This window comes from Macrotis lagotis, chromosome 5 (assembly GCF_037893015.1).
Source record: "Macrotis lagotis isolate mMagLag1 chromosome 5, bilby.v1.9.chrom.fasta, whole genome shotgun sequence".
NCBI classification, from domain to species: Eukaryota; Metazoa; Chordata; class Mammalia; order Peramelemorphia; family Peramelidae; genus Macrotis; species Macrotis lagotis.
The window spans coordinates 161,108,699-161,129,840 of NC_133662.1; the positions used below are offsets into that span (position 1 = coordinate 161,108,699).

Here is a 21,142-nt window from a genome sequence, read left to right on the forward strand (position 1 = left end):
TATCACATATACATCACTAAAGACAGACAAACCACTTTTCCAATTCAAGAGGGAAAAGGAAAAGGAAAGGAATTTTCCCCCTAGAATAAACTTGGCAATATTTGCTGTTGCATTCATGATTATCTCTCTGCTGATATATATATGTATATATATATATATATACATATATATATATATGTATATATATATAGAGAGAGAGAGAGAGAGAGAGAGAGATGGTGCATCATATACATTTATACTCTATCACATTATAATATATGGATATAATAGTGTCCTCTATCCTAAAAATACAAAAGATCCTAAAAAAAAAATTCTTGACCCCTCTAATTCCTTATACATTTCATCCTATCCCTTTTATTATTGATCAGTCAACAGTTAATCTTCTCATTTTTTTGCAATCTGGATTCCACTCTCATTATTCTACTAAAAGTGTTAATGTCATCTCACCACCAAATTCAATATTTGTGCATTTCCTCATCTTTCTCTATATTTCTTCTTCATTTGGCAGTGGTGATTATGCTTAACATTGTCAAATAAAAGGAAGTGTGGTTTGATGGAGACTGCTAAACTCAAAAACCAGGAGAGACATGGGCTCTCACCTTTAATGCTTTCTATAGAAACTATGTCATAAATGGGCACTATGTCAAGTGAGGTTATAATATAGTTCCACAGAACAAAACACATATACTGCCATATTTTGGATATTTCTATTAAATCTGATACTTGGCCTGAAGAGAACAGAAATGTAGGATCATCTTTTTAGCCAATCAGTATTACTCAGGTCAAAGTCAAATTATTCTTTCACTTTAATACTAAACACTGGTTAAATATTTTAAAGAGGTATCATCAGGAGATGATTTTATTTGGAGAACTATCATGCATGGTATGCCTTGATTATGACCCAAGATGTATAGACCTATGGCCATAAGAGATCTCAGAGCCCTCTAATCCAACCATATCATTTTATAGATATGGAAACAAGAGGGCCAGAGAGTTTAAGTGATATATCCAGGGTCACACAGGTGGTAAGAATCATAAGAGAATTTGAACTCAAATAGTATCTCAGCTTATTTTAAAACATTCTGCTCTGATAATAGAACAAGCATTCTTTCCACTAGTGTACTCTTACCTCCTGAAGAGGTAAGAGGGACATCTCCATGAATACATTTCCTCTGATCCTTTAGAGATCTCACATTTCTTTTTTTTTGTACCAAAATACAATGCTTTAGGAGTTTTCTTTATTAACAAGAAGTAAAAACATAAATATCTCTTGTTTTTCCCCTTTCCTCAAGGGTAGGGACCTTGTAACTTTCCTAGACTTATATAATAATTTTTTCCTCTGGGCTATCCAAAACTCTACAGCTTCACACTACCTTTGCACATGAAGGAAGTGGCAAGTGCTGTTTTTAGTTTAAGAATTCAGCACATTTCATGTTCACTAAGCTTGAAATGTGTAAAACTGTCAATTATCCTATAGTTCTATTCAGAATTAAATATTGAATGAACTTCTTTTTATAGCTTGAGGCATGAGGTCTTCTTGAGTGTGTAATTGATGAAAATAATTGAATGTTATTCAAGCAAAAACAAAACACTTAAACCCTCTCCATGTTCTGGATATTTCAGTTAAAACTACTTGCTTCAACTGAGTAGTTAAAAATTGGAGATATCCACATTACCAATCAACATCATTCAAATCAAAGTCAATATGTGCTTGTCCCTGTGGTACTATTTCTCAAAAATTTCATGAAACATAGTCTTTCATTTAAAACACAATGTTTTTTTGTTTTTGTTTTTTTTTGGCAAGGTAAACGGGGTTAAGTGGCTTGCCCAAGGCCACACAGCTAGGTAATTATTAAGTGTCTGAGCCCAGATTTGAACCCAGGTACTCCTGACTCCAGGGCCGGTGCTTTATCCATTGCTCTGCCTAGCTGCCCCATTAAACACAATGTTAATGAAAACCTTGAAATAAATTTTTTCAACTTTTTAATGCTTATTTCTGACAAAATATTTTGGGTAGAGTTCAAATCAGGCCTCAGACACTTAATAATTACCTAGCTGTGTGGCCTTGGGCAAGCCACTTAACCCCATTGCCTTGAAAAAACTAAAAATAAAAGCATAAAAAAAATATTTTGGGTAGAGAAGAGAAGAGAAGAATTCTGAACCTAGCATTTCATTAGCATAAAGAAGTCCCAGTGACAAAACTCCCTCTAGCAGTGAAACCCTTCTGCAATTTACAGTTCTAGAGTGCTTGTGGAAATGAAAAAATAAGTGACTGACTTATGCAAAGTCATACAACCAATATGTGTCACATAAAGAACTTGAACCCAGGTCATCCTGACTCTAAAGTTGACTCTCTTCATTGAGCTCATCATATAACAAAAGTGTGAATTGAAAAGAAATCTCTATTGAATATCAGAACTCTTGAAGACTGTCTGCTCAAATTCTTTATCAACCTTTTCCATGGTGAATGTGAGAGTTTGTTTTGCTTGATAATGTATATTGTTATAAGGTTTTTGTTATTTTTATTTTTCTCAGTGGCAATGATAAAGGAGAAGTGAAGCAGGAAAATACTTGTGTGTGTGTGTGTGTGTGTGTGTGTGTGTGTGTGTGTAAAAGTTCCTTTGACTTGCTACAAACAGGAAAAAAGAAACTCCTGAAGAATGAGCATCCTTTACATATGTAACTTTTCAACTCAAACACATTGTGTTTGCTACAGGAATATACCTAATGGTTCTGTTATTCCCTCTACTCTAACTGTGCATAGAGAATTCCTGGGTAGATGGTTTTGTGTACCCATTACCAGATTCCATTTGATAATAAAGGTCCAAGGCATGTGCTGACGATCAATCAAGTGTAAGTTCTAATATTTATGGGTATCACCCAACCAGAAGGTATTCTAGGCCACTCACCAAGTTTCTTACATGTTTCTTTTGGAGCCCCAAGGACTGACAGTCACTATCTCTTTCATAATTCCTTTGAAGATAGTGTCATTTTCCCCTCACTATTCTACATAAAGGTTTCTGTAGATTATGATGTAAGATAGATCAATAACTACATAATCACCACCCTATTTGGGAAATTTGACCTCTTGAGTTCAAATCTAGGATAATTACTACCTCTGTGACCTAAGAGAAGGCATCCCTCTACCTCATTTCTCTCATTTGTAAAACAAAGATGTTAGACCTATGTTCCTTTTATTGTCTCTCAGTTCTGAACAAATAATTATTTAATATTATGATACTTGAAGTGTTCCCTAATTACTTGAGCCTCTGTGGATAGTTATAACAAGCATTAATCAGATTAAGTATAGTAAAACATAATGATTAGCAAGAGTTCACATTAATTTTTATTTAAGTCATTCATATAACCATAAACTATCCTTGATCACAAAATATGGATAGAAGAGTTTGAGGCTGAGGCATTAACAGATCCACCTACCCTTCTTCATAGAAGATGTGGCAGCTATAAGATGTAAGAATCACTTTGACTTGCCATAGGATATCTTCTTACAATAATTTATGATCTACTTTTGCTAACTGCCCTGATTTTTGACATCTCTGGGGTTCTTTACTTCTCAGTTCATCTCTCTGCAGTCACCAACTACTCTTGCATATGGACTACACCCACATAGGTACTGAAAAACTATTAAATTCTTAGCAAAAAGAAACAACTAGTTCCATCATGATTATCATAGATCATAGCAAAATAAGATTAAAACTGGAAAATGTCTTAGAAACTGAGTCCAACCCTTCATTACACAGTTGAAGACACCTAGCCTAAAAGGGGATCTGCAACTTGCTCAGGGCCATACAGCCAGATAAGATCTGAGGCATGTACTGAACTCAGGTCTTTTTGACTTCAGGCTTGGCATTCTTTGCATTGCACCTCATTTTCTTTCCCTTTCAAAACTTTTAAGCACCAAATCTCCACATTGGGGGATCATCCTGAAATACTGATTGGAAGAGTGGGACCTAAGTATTCTACACTAGCCGTGGTCAGATCAAAGTACCACCCTTTGCAAGTACCAAAGTAAGTGTACTCCTAGGGAACACTGTTGCTGTATATTGGGGTGAGTCCTTGCCATAGCTATCCAGTTAGTAAGGCAGTTGGTATTCACATAGGTGAATATTAAAATATTAAATATTAAATTAAATTAAATATTAAAATGCCTGATAAGTCATTTTATTCTTTAAAAAATAAGAGAACTCAGTGATGCATATAGTTCACATCTGGAACTGTTATTTTAGCTAGTGCCTATGAAGTGTGACAATCTTACTTCCCTATCACTTCCCTGATCAAATATAAAATCCTCTGTAAAGCATTCTAAGTCTTCATAACCTGTCCGCTCTCCCACATACTCTCCTAATGTTACTCTTTATATCCCACTATGTGGTCTATGATCCTCTAACATTGGCTTCCTTGCTGTTCCTTGAACAAAACACTCCACTTTTTCATAGGTTCTCCCCCCCGCTACCGTGTCTGGAATGCACTCCCCTCCTCTTCTCCATTTCCTGGCTTCAAGTCCCAGAGAAATTCTACCTTCTACAGGAATCCTTTCCTAATCCACCTTAATATTTGCACATTCTCTCTGTTAATTAACATTTATATGTATATATGTATGTATAGCTAGATATGCTATATATAGCTGGTTTGTTCATAATTGTTTTCATGTCGTCTCTGCTATTAGACTATAAGCTCCTTGAGAATAGGAGCTCACTTTTTTTTAACTTTTTTTGTATCCCCCAGAGATTAGCATAGTGCCTCCTAGTACATGGTATATATGTTTAATAAATGTTCATTGATTTACTGACTGACACCAGTGATAAGATTTTGTCCATTATTATGAACTTTGGAAGTAGCAGTGGGATAAATCACAGAAGAAATTATTCAACATTATGCAGCAAATATCTTATGTGATCTTCCTCAAAACTGAATAGTCTTCCTAGGTTTCTAAGAAGATATAAGAAGAAATGGATTTGATTCAGTACTAAAACCTTTTTTTCTGGTCAAGGTATATTAAGCAAGATGAATTCTCCCAGAGGGAAGCAAGGCTGGAGTATGAACACTGCCATGATATACCTGGGCCACAACTCTTCCTCTTTAGCCAATAACCAAAAAGCTATGGTCTTGGGTTTTGGAACAGGTGAACAGTTCAACTTGAGTGATCACCATCCAGAAAATTACTGTATTTAGGGAGACGGGAGGTTTGCTTATTTGGAAAAGAGGCATTTGAACTATGGCTGGCCCATGATCCAGAGCTGCTGCAGCTATTGTAGTTGCCCATTGCAATGAAAGGGGGCACATTATTCAAATCTCTCAGAGTAGCCATGAGAGACAACTTCACTTTTGATCTGGTTATGGTATTCCTATGCTTTTAAGTACCAGGTAGCCAATTTAATAACATCAAAACAAGACAATATACCTACGCCAAGTTGCTAATTTCTTTTCAAGTGGAAGAAGAGGTTTCCAGTTTTTACAGAGGTAGAAAATATTACTAAAGAGAGGAGGGATCCTTGGTCCAGTAGTCATGAAATTGAAGAACCACACTAGACTCCAGTGCTTGGGGAATACTAGATGATTAACTTATTATGACTATCTCCACAATGAGAACAATCATCATTTATTCAGACCAATTGGGTAGTTCAAAGAGATAAAAGCAGAGTATAAAGATAGAGACCTGTTACAGCTTATAAAATATTTGACCCTCAGGTCTCTGATCAGCCTATTCAGGTATAGCCCTTGAGACCAAAAAAGAGGCTGAACCAGTCTTACAAAGTTGGAGAGTTTATTCTTGATTTGGGAGCAAGATAGAACTTTTGAAATTGAGGGCTGTCCTGGAAAATCTTTTCCATAAGACATCTGTCTGGCAACCAGGAGACAGGCAGAAGAGAATAAGGATCAATTAAATAAAGATAAAAAGAACAAAGTGGATGGATCAGGAGAAAAGGGTAAAAAGGTAGGGTTTGTTCAGAAGGAATGGAGATTTAGAATTTAGAATTATAGACTTTATAAATTGGAAGAAACTTCAGAAATTATCTATTCTAGTCCTTTCCTTTGATGGATATGGAAACTAAGGTCCAAAAAAAATCACACATCTTTGTAAGTAGCAACGATAGAGGGATGGAGAGAAAGCAAAAGAGAGAGAGAAACAGAGACAAGGAGACAGAGACAGAGAAACAGGTTTAGACAGAGATAAGGAGAGACAGAGAGACAGACACAGAGACAACACACCTTCTGATTTCAAACCCAATCCTGTTTTCATTATACGACCAAAAGAGCAACAAACATTACTTGTTCCATCATCTCACTGGTCTACATAGTAACCCTTTATAGACATGAGCTGACTTCACTTGAAAAATGACTAAAAGAATGGTTAATACCTGAAAGCCAGTTGAGGAAACAAAGAACCACCTGGAATCTTAACTGTCTCCATCTTTTTTCTTCCAATTTCAGTCCTTCCTTCCTTACTCTGTCCAGACTCAAGTATGAAGTCATGGAAAAACCCAGAAAGAAGAGTTGTTGGATGTTTCTCCTTTGAGGCTCACTAGAATGTAGTCTTAAACTCCAAAGTTGGCCAAAACAACAAAACTGACCCTGCTAATCCTGTATTGAGCCCAAGTCTGACCTGAACATCATGACTTGGCTTGGCTCAGCTGGTAAGCAATGGAAGGCCTGCATCCCAACAGTGACTTTAGAGTAAAACAGAGCCCAGGAGCAGAAGGCATAGTGGGGAATGGTTATCCTGCAGAGCCAGTTGTACACTCAAACAAAGCAGTTGTGTTCCCCAGATGTGATTGTACCTATTTCTAAAGCAGCCTTTGGCAAGTGGAAACTGAAGCAGATAGCAAAATGGATGTTTAGCTGGTTTGTCTATCATTATAAATTTCTTGTATGTTTTTTGTCTTTGTGAACTACAATGGAACCACAGAAACTGAAATGCTCTTTTCAGAGTGTAATTTATATAATACTGGACAACATGATATAGTGAAAGGAGCATTTCACTGAAAATCGAAGGGTCACTTTGAATTCCAAATCTGTCATCTATGTCACCCAAGAGAGATCATTTTACCCCCTCTGAGCCTCAGTTTCCTCATCTATAAAAGAGGACTATACTAAAAGATCACTAAATTTTCTTCCAATTCTAAATAATACAGTCCATCTTGAATGTAAAGATATAAGTTAATTGACTCTGAGAGGCATACATTTGTACAATTGCATCATCTGCTCTAGCAACACTGTCTCATCTCAGAACATCACCTCCACTTTCTTTCCTCCTGTATCATTATTCCACCTTTGTATCCCTCAGCTTTGATGGGTCATTTTCTATTTCTCTATGTAGTCCATACCCATGGTATATATACATACCATCCCCAGCATCCTTTATCTGTGTGAGCTCCTTGAAGGCAAGGGCTGTCTTGCTTAATTTAACATCTAGCATATATTAAATATTTAATGATTGCTCTGTGTCTGTTTTTCTTTCTCTTCTCTCTCTCTCTCTCTCTCTCTCTCTCTCTGTCTCCCCCCCCCTCTCTCTGTCTCTGTGTGTGTGTGTGTCTCTGTCTCTCTCTGTGTGTGTTCTCTGTCTCTATCTGTCTCTGTGTCTGTCTGTCTCTCTCTCTCATCTCTGTCTGTCCTTGTTTCTCTGTCTCTTTCTCCTTGTCTCTATTTCTGTTTCTCTTTTGCTCTCTCCATCTCCCTATCTCTGTCTGTCTCTGATTCTCTCTCTCTCTCTCTCTCTCTCTCTCTCTCTCTCTCTCTCTCTCTCTCTCCCCTTGTCTCAATCTCTGTCTGTCTCTTGTCTCTTTCTCTCTGTCTCTCCTGTCTCTCTGTATCTGTGTCTCTCTGTCAAATATAGCTGCCCCCAAAGACAGCGTTCACCAACATTCTCCTCTCCCTTCCAGGTCTCACAATTTTCTCTAAAATATTCCTTGCAACATTGATAGAAACTGCTAGAAATCCTGATTGATTCTGGGAACTTTGAGACTTCTTCATTTTCTTTTACTTAAATAGTTATTGTTGCAGTTTTTGATTTATACATAAAAAGTTGACAAAACAGTATAAAGACAAATTTATCCTGCTACCTGCCCCTTCTGTTTCAAGAGTTTATTGTCCACTTCCCCCAGATGAAAATGTCCAATTAATTAACCTAGAGCTAAATTTAATTTAAGTACCCTTAATTCTAAATTTCAAGGAAAAAATAAAAATGCTTGCCTGAAAACTTCCTTATTTTCATAAAAAATCATATATAAATATTATAAAAATATTTATTTTCCATAACTTGCCATTTCTTTATGTCTAAGAATTATGCTTAAAGTAGTCTCGGTCATTTAAGATTTCCCTGATTATAGACATTTTATTTACTTGAAATCAGAAGGACTTTGGTTGAATTTTGCTAGGTCATGTTCAGTCCTGTTCTTGTATCATAATACCATGACTTAGTAGGGATCCTGGTTACTCAAAGAATAATCCAGACAAAGAGAGACTGCTTGAAAGACTTTGTGTCTCAGTTTGCCAGATTGAGTGTCTGTCAACTGAAAACCAGTTCTTACCTTACTTGGTATGGTGATTATTTTTCAAGGTACATCAAATTTTGCAAATTCCCCTGTGTGGCACACAAGGATCTGCCTTGGTGAGGAGCATATACAGACCCACAAAACTACAGATCCTTGGAGTAAGTAAAAATATATTTACTGATAAGACATTTTTCATTTTGAATCAGTAAACAAAAATATATGACTCATATTAATTGTATAATCACTTCATTGTCACAGCATTATGCAAATCTCTCTTCTATCCTCTATATCAAACTTCCTTTTCACTTCTTTATTAAGTGGGCATCCCTTTTCTTAGGAAAGATATCCTCTTTAGCTATCACAGTAAGTGTATCTAATTACCACAAGAGTGATGCTTTTCATTTGACCCTGTAAGAGAAATGAAGGTAATAAGGAAGCAAATAGATCAATTCTAAATAAATTGGAAACTTTATGTAACATTTAATCCTAGAGCACAAGATCTGGGCCTGAGAGCTGGGGTCACTCACAGTATCTTGGCAGTTTCTTACCTGACCAATTAATTTCCAGTTGCTTCTTGTTTTAACAAGTAAATATTGATTGAACCCAGGAAGGCTGTGTCTATACAACTGGTTCAGCTATCTAGGATGAAGAAAAACTTCCTGGCAATTAGAATTGTACAAAAGTAGAATAGGGGGTCTCAAGAGTTTGTAGATTTCTCTGTTTAGGAATCAGAAGGGCACAGTTTCAAAAAATTAACTCTGCTATGTGTATGACCCTAATAAGTCCTATTATGTCCGGTCCTCAGTTCCTTTATCTGTCAAATAAGAGGATAGAATACACTAAATGATGATTAAGCGTCCAGTTCTGGACCCTTTCAAGTGTGTTGTGTTGAGGATGCCTTTTGATTATGGAATGGATTAGACAACCTGCCAGGTCCCCTCAAACTCTGAAACTCTGATTCTGTAGGCATTGGATTTTTTTTAAAAAAAGAATTTAATTGATAATATTTGAATAAACCAAAAATATCAGTAAGTTCTTTTGCATTGCATAAATGTTGATAAAACATACTACATACTTTAAAACATTTAAAGAAACAAATGTGGTTCCTGCTTTCAAGTGCTTCATACTGAGATAGAAAAGAAGATATGAGAAAAGGAGGAAAATGTAAGAAATAACAGAAAAAAGAAAACTGGGAGGAAAAGGTGCAGGAGCTTTTTGTATTTTTTTTCACTGTTTCCTTCCAGCCTTGGTAACAGAACACTTATGGGCTCTCAAGGAGTCCTGACCTCATAACTTGGCCTTGTTCCTTGCTTGGAGACAGGAAGGTGTTGTTCCCTTGGTGACCAGCTTTCCTCAGACAGTATTAAGTTAAACATTCAAGTGCCTCTTCTGAAACTTGCTTAGATTTGTCCCTTTCCATCGACAAACTGTGTTAGCGCAATTTGTGTTGTGAAAGCCTCACTGTCTCTGAGACAATTGAGAATATGTACCTAGTGACAGAGATCAGCAGTAGGTCTTCAAAAGGGTCTATGTCATCACACCCTTTCACTCTTCAATGTGGGAAAAAATTCGAGAGACCTTGTCTTAGTAGAAACTATTCAAGTACCCAATTTGCTGTTTTTTGGTAACATTGTAAAAGCTTTTTTCTCTCTCAAAAATTCTAAAACATATACTTTTAGGTTTAATAATTATATATTCAGACTGAAACATGAACGTTGGACTAAAAGGTGCCCTTGACCTTTCTTCTTGTGGTCAAAAAGTATCCTGTCAAGTGGAAAGAGTGCTGAACTCGTTTTCCCAAAGTGCAAGTTTGAATTCAAGCAAAGCTGTGACCTTAGGGGAGCTGTTTCATCTCTCTAGGCTAATTTGTCATATAGAAAGTGAAAGAATTGAATTAGATGACTTCTAGTGTCTGTAATTCCTTTAACTCAGATTAACCTTTAACTTAGACTTGAGTCTCATGAGTTTCCAAGGAGTCTGGATAAAATTTTTGCTGAGGTTTTTGAATCATAACTCTTAGCTTTCATTAGCCTTTGATTTCCATTATAATCCTATGTATTTTATTTTTTTGTATATAAAAACATTATTCTAAAGGGGAGTCTAAATTTTTCTCCAAACTGCCAAAGGGCTAATGACACAAAAAGATTTTTAAGAGCTCTAGTTCTAACTTTTTGTAGACCCATTCCAATTCCCAGGGAGTTAACTCACTCAACATTCCACTCTACTTTGAAATTAAGCTACCCTGACAAGTAAGCAACCCTCCATGATTTAGATGGCACCAGATCAGACTTTATATCCATCCCATCCAGTCATCCACCACAGCCTACTTAGAACAGAGATTTTGTCACTTACTTTGCCAACCCATGGGTAGCCCTCCCCCCATCCCACACCCATATTGATTCGATTTCAGGGAAAATATACTCATATACAATCATATACTCCATTACCCTATTGTTACATTCACCTGTCCTGTGACTGCCTAGACCAAAAACTAACCACCTATCTCCTATAGGTGTTCTTCTCCCCAATTAAGCTTTTTTGAGGGTAGGGACTGTTTTTATATTCTCAGAGAATAGCAGATTAACAAATATTTGTTGATTGGTTGAATACTATATACCTTTGGGGAATCGTTCTATCTCTATTCAGAAAGTAGGATCCTTAAGGGCTCTTTGATTTTGTATTGAATTACTAGCCAGGATCCTCTCCTGAAAGAGAAAATCTATCCTTTAACAAGTCTATGAGTTCTTTCCTTTAATTGTTGAGAGAAGAAAAGTTTTTCTCCTTGTTTGCCAATAGTCCATGGCCACGCATAAAGAAGCTTTTTTTCTATTCTAGAAGTTGCATAATGACAACTCTTTCCCAAGGAGCACATCTGCGCACAGAATCAAAATAAGCTCCTCACCTTTTGGGGGTTGCATTCAAGATCATCTTCAAGTTCAAGGACCTTAAATAATACAGGATGCATGCGGCAAGAAACAGTGGAACTGAAAGGTACTTGAACCTAGAGCTGGAAGAGTTGGATTTAATTTCTAGTTCTGCCATTTACTACCTGTGAGAACTCAGATTCTTCATCTATAAAAAGAGAGGTTTAGACTATCTGGTCTCTTTGATCCTGCAATTCCCTCTGAAGCATCAAGGAAAAGAAAAACAGAACTCATGTGGGAGGTTATCAATTAACAAACATTTATTAAATTGATATTAATGTGCCAGTTATTGCTTTCCACTTGAAGTCATCTCTCTTCCCTTGTTCACTATCTCAACTCCCACTTAGTAAAGAAGAATGAGTTAGAGAATTATGGATTATGTAAGACAAAAGTTCTTTTCTCATGTATTGCCCAGAATCCACATCCCTAATTCAATTTAGTTTGTTTTTAAGAATGTGGAGGAGGTAGGGTGAAAGAACTAGGAAGGAGGAATCACCTCATTTCCACACTATCTTGCTCCTGTTATTTTTATTATCACACTTCTCTACACTTCCTATTTTAATTAGGCCTGAAAACAATGTGCCAAAATTCCATGAGATTCTATTCTCCAAGTATTTCTAACTCTATATGGAAGAGGAAATCTTGGATATCTCCTAAGAGAATGATGATTCTCATCAAGTTTCATCAAATTCCATTCATTTCTGAGGCATAAAAACTCCTAAAAGTTGAAAAATCTTTGAATAGTCACCTGAACTCCAGAGTCAATATAGGAATTCAATTCCAAACTTTTATTTCCTGAGATTTGCCCTTTTTAGTCTCAGCTGCTATAATTCAGGAAATGTTGGCTTCGGACATTGTTAAGACTATAAATATCCATGATTCACATTTGCTTCATTTAAGGATTCGTCAGGAGAGGTCTTTGGAGCTTAGGTCATTTGCTTTTACTTAAGTGAAATGAGTGGGTGGTCTCAGTTGAACTCAAAATAATAAATGAGTCTATTTCTGAAACCACCCACATAACTGGTATGAAATATGGCACTTTGACCAAACACATCAGCAAAATCATATTTGAGCTACTTGCCAGCTTTCTGTTATGGTAATCTCTCCAGATAAGGAAAATCTGGAAAACCAGTCCCAAGAAAATTTACAAAGAAATTTATATTCCCTTTGTTAATGAGCCGGAACCAGCATTCTCAGGGGGCTGGAAATCCATTGTCTCTCCAGAATACTACCTTCACTTAAACATACTTTCACATTTGCATAGCAGTTGGTGGAAACAATTCCTACTTTGAAGTGCCCATTATTTACCTGAGACTTGGATGACAAAATAGTTTTTCAATTGAATTTGTAATTATACTGCTTCTGAAACTGGGTTTCTTGTAGCCAAAAGGAATGGTCCTGTCAGTTTGATGTTCATTTTTGCATCCTTTTTTAAAACAACATATAATTGATACAATACAAAGACTAAAGATAAAGGGTTTTTTGATTGTCATTTCATTGAATGTCTCTCATGATAACTGTTATCCTTAGCAAAAATATAATTACAAAAAATTCACAGTATAAAAAAAAATTGGAGGGGTGGAATTCATAAAGCAGCCTCTGGTATCAGCATCATATATTTGTTTCCTCCAAATTATCAGTAATATGACTACTGAAAGAATAAATGACTTAAAGTCATTAGAATTATTTTCTTCAGGTTTTTCATAGTTAACAGAAAGGCAAGAAATTCACAGGTAAAGTTATTCTTTCCAAAGCAAACCTAGTCTGATTGTCCTTGTTTTCCTTCAAAATCACTTATGAATAGGACTTCCAATATATATATATATATATATATATATATATATATATATATATATATATATATATATACATATATATTATTTTTCCCTTCCTGACCTTATCTCCAGTTACATACACCCATATATCCTTTCTTTTTGTTCTGTAACAAAACAAACTTTTGGGAAAGTCTCATAATAATAGAGACTGAGGCCTGGGCAGTTAGGTGGCATAGTAGATGGAGTACCTGCCCTGGTGTCAGGAGGACCTGAGTTCAGATCTGCCCCCAGACACTTAATAATTACCTTGTGACCTTGGGCAAGTCACTCAATGACATTGACTTTCAAAAAAAACAAAACAAAACAAAAAAGAAAGGTTAAGGCCAAATTGGAACTCAGATCTTACTGATTGTAGTTACTTTCTCCTCTACAGACATTTAAGTTGCCTGTGATCTCAGTTACACTAAATTGCTAATGGTTGTTAAGAGAAAGATTTTGCTGGAATACATGTACATTTGTCTTTTCATCCTAAAAGTGTGTAAACTATGTGAAGACAGAAACTGTGTTGCTCTGACATCTGGCAATGTTCCTTGTACATATTAGGATCTTAATAAATGTGCCAGGCATTAAATGGAATTTGTGCTCTAACCCTGGACAAAAATTTAGCTCAAAGGAATGATTCTATTGAACTTCAAACATCATTGAAGGACTGGAGAGGTATTTCAGGGAAATGGTAAATGGATTTCCCTTTGCCACTGAAAATCTTTTGAAGTTGGCATTAAGGAGAAAAACTAAAAAAAAATGAAAATATGTCCTGCTATGAAAGTGAAGGTGAAGATGTTGGATGAGTAATTTAGTTACCTGTTTCACTATGGCATTGTGTAATGTCTCCATTAAAGATTTTATGATGCTTCATCATTGAGTAGAAGTGGCCCCTTGAAGGCAGAACACAAGTATTGACAAATCTTATCAAAGAATAGCAGAATTCTGGGGAATTCTATCTAGGTAACTCAATAAACATTTATTAAGCCCCCTACTATATACTACTTACTATGTTAAGCATTGAGTATGAAAAAAGTCAAAACATGGTCCTTGCTCTCAAGAAGGAAGAGGAACAATTATATACAAAGCTAGATGGAGGGAGGAGAGAGAGGGGGGGGGTGAAGAGAGAGACAGAGACAGAGACAGAGATAGAGACAGAGACAGACAGAGACAGAGACAGAGAGACAGAGATAAGAAGACAGACAGAGGAGAGAGAGAGAGAGAGAGAGAGAGAGGATGGATGGATGAATGGATAGATATATGAAATGATATGATATGATGGAAATAATGAAAGAGGGAAAGCACTATAAGTAAAGGAGATCAAGAAAGGATACCACTAGAAAATGGAATGCTATCTGATACTTGAAAGAAGTCAGAGAACCAGAGAGTGGAGATAAAGGAAAAGACTGTACCAAACAATGGTAAAATGGTAAAAATTTCCAGAGTCTTGAAATAAATTGTCTTATTCAAGCAACAGCAAAGAGGTCAGTTCCACTAGGTCAAAGAATATACAAGCGAGAAGGTATAAGATGTAAGAAGACTGGTTTGAGGGTGAGCGAATGACATAGAGGTTTTTGGTTGTAAACAGAGGATCTTATATTTGATTCTGGAAGGGACAGAGAATAGTAGAGTAGCATTTAAATATATACTAATTTATTGTCCCAAAACTAATCTAAGTATTAAAAAGTTCATCATCAGAATGTTAGACACTAAGTAAATTATTGTCTATATTTCCACTTATTGAAAGTGTTCAAAGACGAGCTGTATGACTATTTTTCTGATATGCTATGGTGGTGATTCTTTTCATGTATAGATTGGACTAAATAAATGGCTACTGAAGTGCCTTCCAAAGCTAATGTGGGATTTTATAATATTACTTTCAGTTTAGTATTGTTATAATATTATATAATATAATATCATAAACCACAAGCATATATTTAAATGCTCTAAGTCAGTATGGAGTGTGGCATATGGATAAAAACCTAAACTTAAAACCACAAAAATTGACTTTGAGTTCCACTTCTGGTATGCCTGGGCAAGTTCTTTTATCCCAGAAATTCTTCCTAACTATAATATCTTTTTAAAACTATACTTTATGAGGAAGTAGATATAGAACTAGTACTCAAGATATAAAAATGGGAAAATTAGTTGTATTAAGTATACATAAGTAAATCAGGCAGTAGGAAACCTAATTATGAGATCATGATTGGATTTATTCTCAAAATGTTTGAAAGAAAGGAGAATTCCAAACAATTGGATAAAAATTTGAATATTATGACTAACCAAAAAAAGGTGACATAGAAAATATGAATGACTATATTACACATTCTGTCATCTCTACAAAATCCTTAAAAATCTACACACTTAGCCAGGGCACCCTTGATGATGAATGTTTAAGAAAATAATAGGCAGATTCTCAGAAATAATATTCTATAACAATACAGGGACAATTGCAAGGTCTCTGAAGAACTTTAGAATTGATTGTGAGACATGGGAGGCACTAGCACAGGACCACCCAGAATAGCATGCCCACATCAAAGAAGGTGTGGTGCTTTATGAGCATAGCAGAATTGCATTAGCTCAAAAGAAACATGATATATGCACATTTAGAAATATCTTCATTCCAAATGTTCATATGATCTATTTGTGCCTGTGGTAGAACCTTCCAAGCTTGTACTGGTCTGATCAGCCCCAGTTGGACACACTATACCTTGACCCCATATATATAGGGATACTATTTTGATCTTTGAGAACAACAGAAAATAACTAACCAATTCTATAGTTTTAAAGTGACTAAAAAATAGAGAGAATACAATATCCCCCCATCACTTTTATTATTTTACAGTGACTTTTTTTTAAATTTGGTATAGAAAAACTAAAAAACTTTCTTCCCAAGTGCTATTTCCTATGTGAATGTCAAACTCTTGCAATATGCCAGGAAAATTATAAGAACCCCATATTTATTAATATCAGTATGACATGGAAACATTAACTCACCAAAAGTAGGGAATACTATCATGAGAATACCTAGACCATTGTCCAAATAGAAAAGGGATTCTAAATAGATGGTGAGATTGGCCAAGCATTCATATTTTTGGATGGCACTGTGTTGTTTGTAACAAGTCCCGAGTCATTGCAGAGTTACTCCAAAGAGTTAACTTTAGTCTAGTTATGCATCCTCATAGGAAAAAAACAAATGGATGAAGAATGTCTGTCACCCAAACAATAAGATATATGTGTATGTGAATGTTTTAAAATGTATATAGTTTGATATACATATCAGAAATCCAATTTATTTATTTGAACTGGCATTATGTATGGACAATGAACTGGGCCAAAAATTGAACTAGTTCATTTTGGAAACATTTTGTATTGCTTTTAATTAACCTGGGAAATATTTGACTCCCTCTCATTCGTCTTCAAGGAAGGGTGGGATGATCACTTGTCAGGAACGCTTATAGATTTCTTTCAGATATAGGTAAGATGAGATTGTCACTGAGATCCTTTCTAATGCTAAAATTACACAATTTTATAATATTACATTCAGCTTATAGAAGTAGGGTGAGTGCTTTGCAAATCTTAAATCTATGCTTAAATGCATTCTTTAAATACATGCAGAAATGCAGCACTATGGTGATGTGGATAGAAAAACTAGATCTCCAGTCACAAAAACCTAAGTTCAAGTCCCATTTCTGACACAGACTGGTTGTGTGACCACATAAACCCTTTAATCACTCAGTACTCAAGGAAACTTTAAAACTATTATACTGAAATGAAGGAATAGATCCACACTGGGAAGGAAAGTTTCCTCATTTGAGAATTCCCTATCCTAATGAAATCACATATTTAATCTCTATTCATAAGTTTGAGCCTTCTATAATCCAACCTTCTCTTAAAGAAATCTCAAAAAACAATTTTTGTTCCTAGCTTCCTTCAAATTCCAACAAAAATTCCTTCTTCAATAGGAAGGCTTTCCCAATCCTTAATTTTAACCTTCTCTTGGTTATTTCCTATGTAAAACTTTCTTGGTATATATATATATATATATATATATATATATATATATATATATATATATGTATGTATATATGTGGCTGCTTGTCTCATTAGATTATGGGGACTATTTTTTGTCTGTGCATCCCTAGAGCTTAAGGAATGGTGCCTGGCACATAGTAGGTATTTAATGAATGTTTATGGACTCACTGGTACAGGGAACTCTTTGATGAAGAAATTTTCTCTACACATGGAGGGCAATCCTTTCTTACATACTTAAAAGAGTTGTCTAGACCACTGAGAAGTTAAATAGCTTGCCCATAGTCACATGGTCAATAAACATCAGAGCTCTTAGACTTGTTCTCATGTCACTGTATGCTAAATCTCTGCCATGATTTTTTGCTGACACCTTTGTCAAGCATGTATCTCTTCCTGTTCTTGCCTGTCTTGAGTAATAATGAGGGTCTTGAAAAGTCATTTCTGTGGTACTTTTCAATGAATATTGTCAGATTTTAATATGCATGAGAGATATGATATTCCCGAGAGAGTTTTGAAGGCAGCATTTTGCTCACTGAATAGTAAATACAGTAAGTTCTAAACCTATCCATCAAGGTGGTGACTATATAGATGTGGTTTGTTATAGAATATCATTGGTAAACACCTACCTGCTCCCTTTCTCAAACATTCTTCAAGAATGTGTTTTGGTATGCATAGATTATTCTCAAAGATTTTGAGGTGAGAAAGTAAGCATATGGGTTGCTGATTTTTCTGATTACATTTTGATCTTTTCCCTTATGCTCATCATGAACACTGCAATGAGAGATGACTAAGTGTTTCATGAAACTGTATTTCTTGCCACCTCTGGACACATGATAAAACCAACTTTACTAACTATTTTCTCTCCAAAGGCAATCTGGGAGCCAATTTTTTTCATTTGACTATACACATTTAAGATACCATATAAATAATTTTGTTTATAATCTAAATATTTTGTGCTATCATCCTCTATCCTGCTATTCCAAGGGTAAACCACATATGCCTAAGGGCAATTTTTCATTTTTCTCTATCATAATGTAACAGCTAGAATTTATAAAGTGCTTTATAAATAACAACTCATTTTATCCCCACAAATAGGTGCTATTATCTGCATATTAGAGTTAAAGAAACTGAAATTAACTTATTTGGCTAGGGTCAAAACAGTAAGTGTCTGAAGCATATTTGAATTCAAATTTTTCTGATTCCACATCCAAGGCTCTCTCTAGTCTATCACATAAATGCTCACACTTCACCATGGCCAAATAACCCCTGATCCACAGTACAGTTCTCTGGTGAGGTCTTTTTATAATGAATTAGATTTTGTCATCAGAAAGAAGATTTAGCATGTAACTGGAAATACATAGGAAGTCTTTGCAACATAATGGAAAATGCAATCATTAATCTGTTCAAATTTTTGAGAACTTAGGGTTGCCTTCATATCCTAATGAGCCACCTGTAAGATATTTTTGACATATATTAACAAAGGATGTATTATCAAATTCATGATTCAACTCAAATCTACATATATTATCAAGTACAATCATTTGTTGATACTAGAATTGTTAATAGTTATAATGTCTTTCCTTTTCTCCAGTTTTCATTTTGATAAGGCAAAAACTTTTTGAAATTCATTAAAGAAAAGCTGTTGCAATTGCATGCAATATCTTCTTCACATCTATAAATTTTTCTTCCCTAAACCATAGGGTCCAAATGGTAAGTGCTTCTGCAATTCAACTCTTAAGGAGATTTAAAAACTCCAACTTCTTGGATATGAATGATGCAACCCCAAGTTTAAACATTCCAGAATCAAGATTTCAATTCAAGGTGGCAAGAATTCTTGAGGCTTCTTGATGCTATCAGTTGTTTTTGGATCACATGGAAGAGTTTCAAGTCTGGGATTATTTCTATTCCTGTTTAACTCAGGGTCCTAAACTGTCTATACTGGGGAATGAAGGGAATTTGATGTAGGGAAGCAAGAGTCCTGAGCTTTCACTCCATTAATGTTTACCGTGTGTTTGATGGGGAAAGAGATTTTCCTAACAACTCCAAGTTCATTTCAGGGAGTTCACATCCTGAAGGATGAAGACTAAAGACTGAATGTTTGCATGTGTCTCATGGATAAAAGAAAATCACCAGAACATTTTGGATTGTCCTGCTAGCAATGTGTGATCATTTTCTTTGAGTTCTAATCATAGCCTGATGCAAGTCTAGAGTCTGGAGAGTCTAGAGAGTCTAGAAAATAGAAAACTTTAGGATGTTGGAGAAGGGGTAAGGAGAGAATCCTATGAAATGTTTATGGATTATTGTGAGTCCTTTATTTGTTTTTTCTACAATATGAATCCTTTTAATTTTTTGTAACTATAATGCAAATGGGGAATGTAGCCTTGAGCAATGGACATGAGTTAGCATGTATTTAGGTAAAACTATTACTACCCACCTTAAAAACTATCTCCCGCGGCAGTTAAGTGGTACACTGGGTAGAGCACCAGCCCTGGAGTCTGAAGAACATGAGTTCAAATCCATCCTCAGTCACACTTAGATGTATGACCTTAGGCAAGTAAGTCATCTAACCCCATTACCTTGCAAAACAAAATCAAGCAAAAAAGCTATTTCCCCTCTTACCCCAACAGAAATAGCCCACAATCCTGAGCCGAACATATCTTTATCAGACTACCAACCTGGTTTTTAGGTCACTTCCAAACTAATCATCTAGGAAATAAACTTGTGGGAAAAGGGTCCATTATACCTGTTGTCATCAATAGCAGTGGCCAAATATGCATCACCACTGGATCAATCAAGTCAGTATATGAATCAGCAAGATACCTTGAAGGAAAGTAGATATTATGTGCCAGTATAGTCAAATTACTATCACCACCCTTAACTACCATGGAAGAAATCACTATAAATAAAGGTTTTGCCTTTTCTATCATCACCAACACCAGTCAATTGGCATCACCAGAAGAGATAGTCTAGGACAGCTAAAAGATTAAAAGACCCTGAAGAAAATACAGGAGGTGGTCTTATACCAAGAAGATCAAATAATTTTGACCAATTCCCCCCTCAATTTTCCAGTAGAAACAGTACAGGATCCTGAGTCCAATAGGAATGAGAATAATTCCCAGACTCTAGGCCCTGATTTCAGCCTGGACCTCCTCAGACATTATCAAAGAGAATAACCCTTTTGTACAAAGAGTGCTTCATTCTTTCCACCAGCAATAACAGCTTCTGGCTTATTACCACCAAGGGCCAAAGAACCCATGGGAGGAAAAGAGTCTCTTACTCCCAGCCCAGCTCTCCTAGGCATCATTCAGGGAAGAAACCTTATGAAAAATGCATTATAGCAATTACCTATGTAGATGTAGATGTTACCCCCTCTTTTTCAATAGCTATTGCTTCTAGAGACCCAGAGAAGAAAATTTATCACCAAAGTCTTTGACATTGTAAAGTGATAAAATCTCAGAATCTGATATGGTATTATTAGTGGAAATCACAATACAAAATGTATTATCATCTGCTTTGTCATTGTGTTTGATGTGCTACTAAAGTCTTTTCTTTGTTGTAGCTGAAATCTCCTTTATGTACTTTCTGTTAGAAGTAAGATCCTTGAGAGCAGGGAATACTTTGCTTTACATATAGTAAAGCCCATTTATGTGCTTTTAAAAAATTCAATCTGTGTCTTAACTTGGATAGAATAAAGTTTTTCCTGTTTCTGATATATGCAATGTTATTGTTAGCACTTGTATGGGTTCTGGGGCCTTTATGGGCTACATATGTGGAGACTACAATGTGAAGATTGCTGGAAGTAAAAAGATTTTCCAAGAGTTGGAGCACAACAAGCCAAAGAGGCAGTGATTTTTTT

The 21,142-nt window shown here is 35.6% G+C and overlaps 2 long non-coding RNA genes across 8 annotated transcripts in view; one reads left to right on the plus strand and one right to left on the minus strand.

Annotated features, from left to right (window-relative positions):
* Nucleotides 1-21,142, minus strand: part of LOC141488063 (uncharacterized) — a 238,222-nt gene that overhangs the window by 190,856 nt on the left and 26,224 nt on the right. The window lies entirely within an intron of this gene.
* On the plus strand, nucleotides 6,535-11,670 carry LOC141489955 (uncharacterized). The gene is made up of 3 exons (XR_012469028.1): nucleotides 6,535-6,656; nucleotides 8,579-8,671; nucleotides 11,349-11,670. It is a non-coding gene; the product is annotated as an uncharacterized LOC141489955 (long non-coding RNA).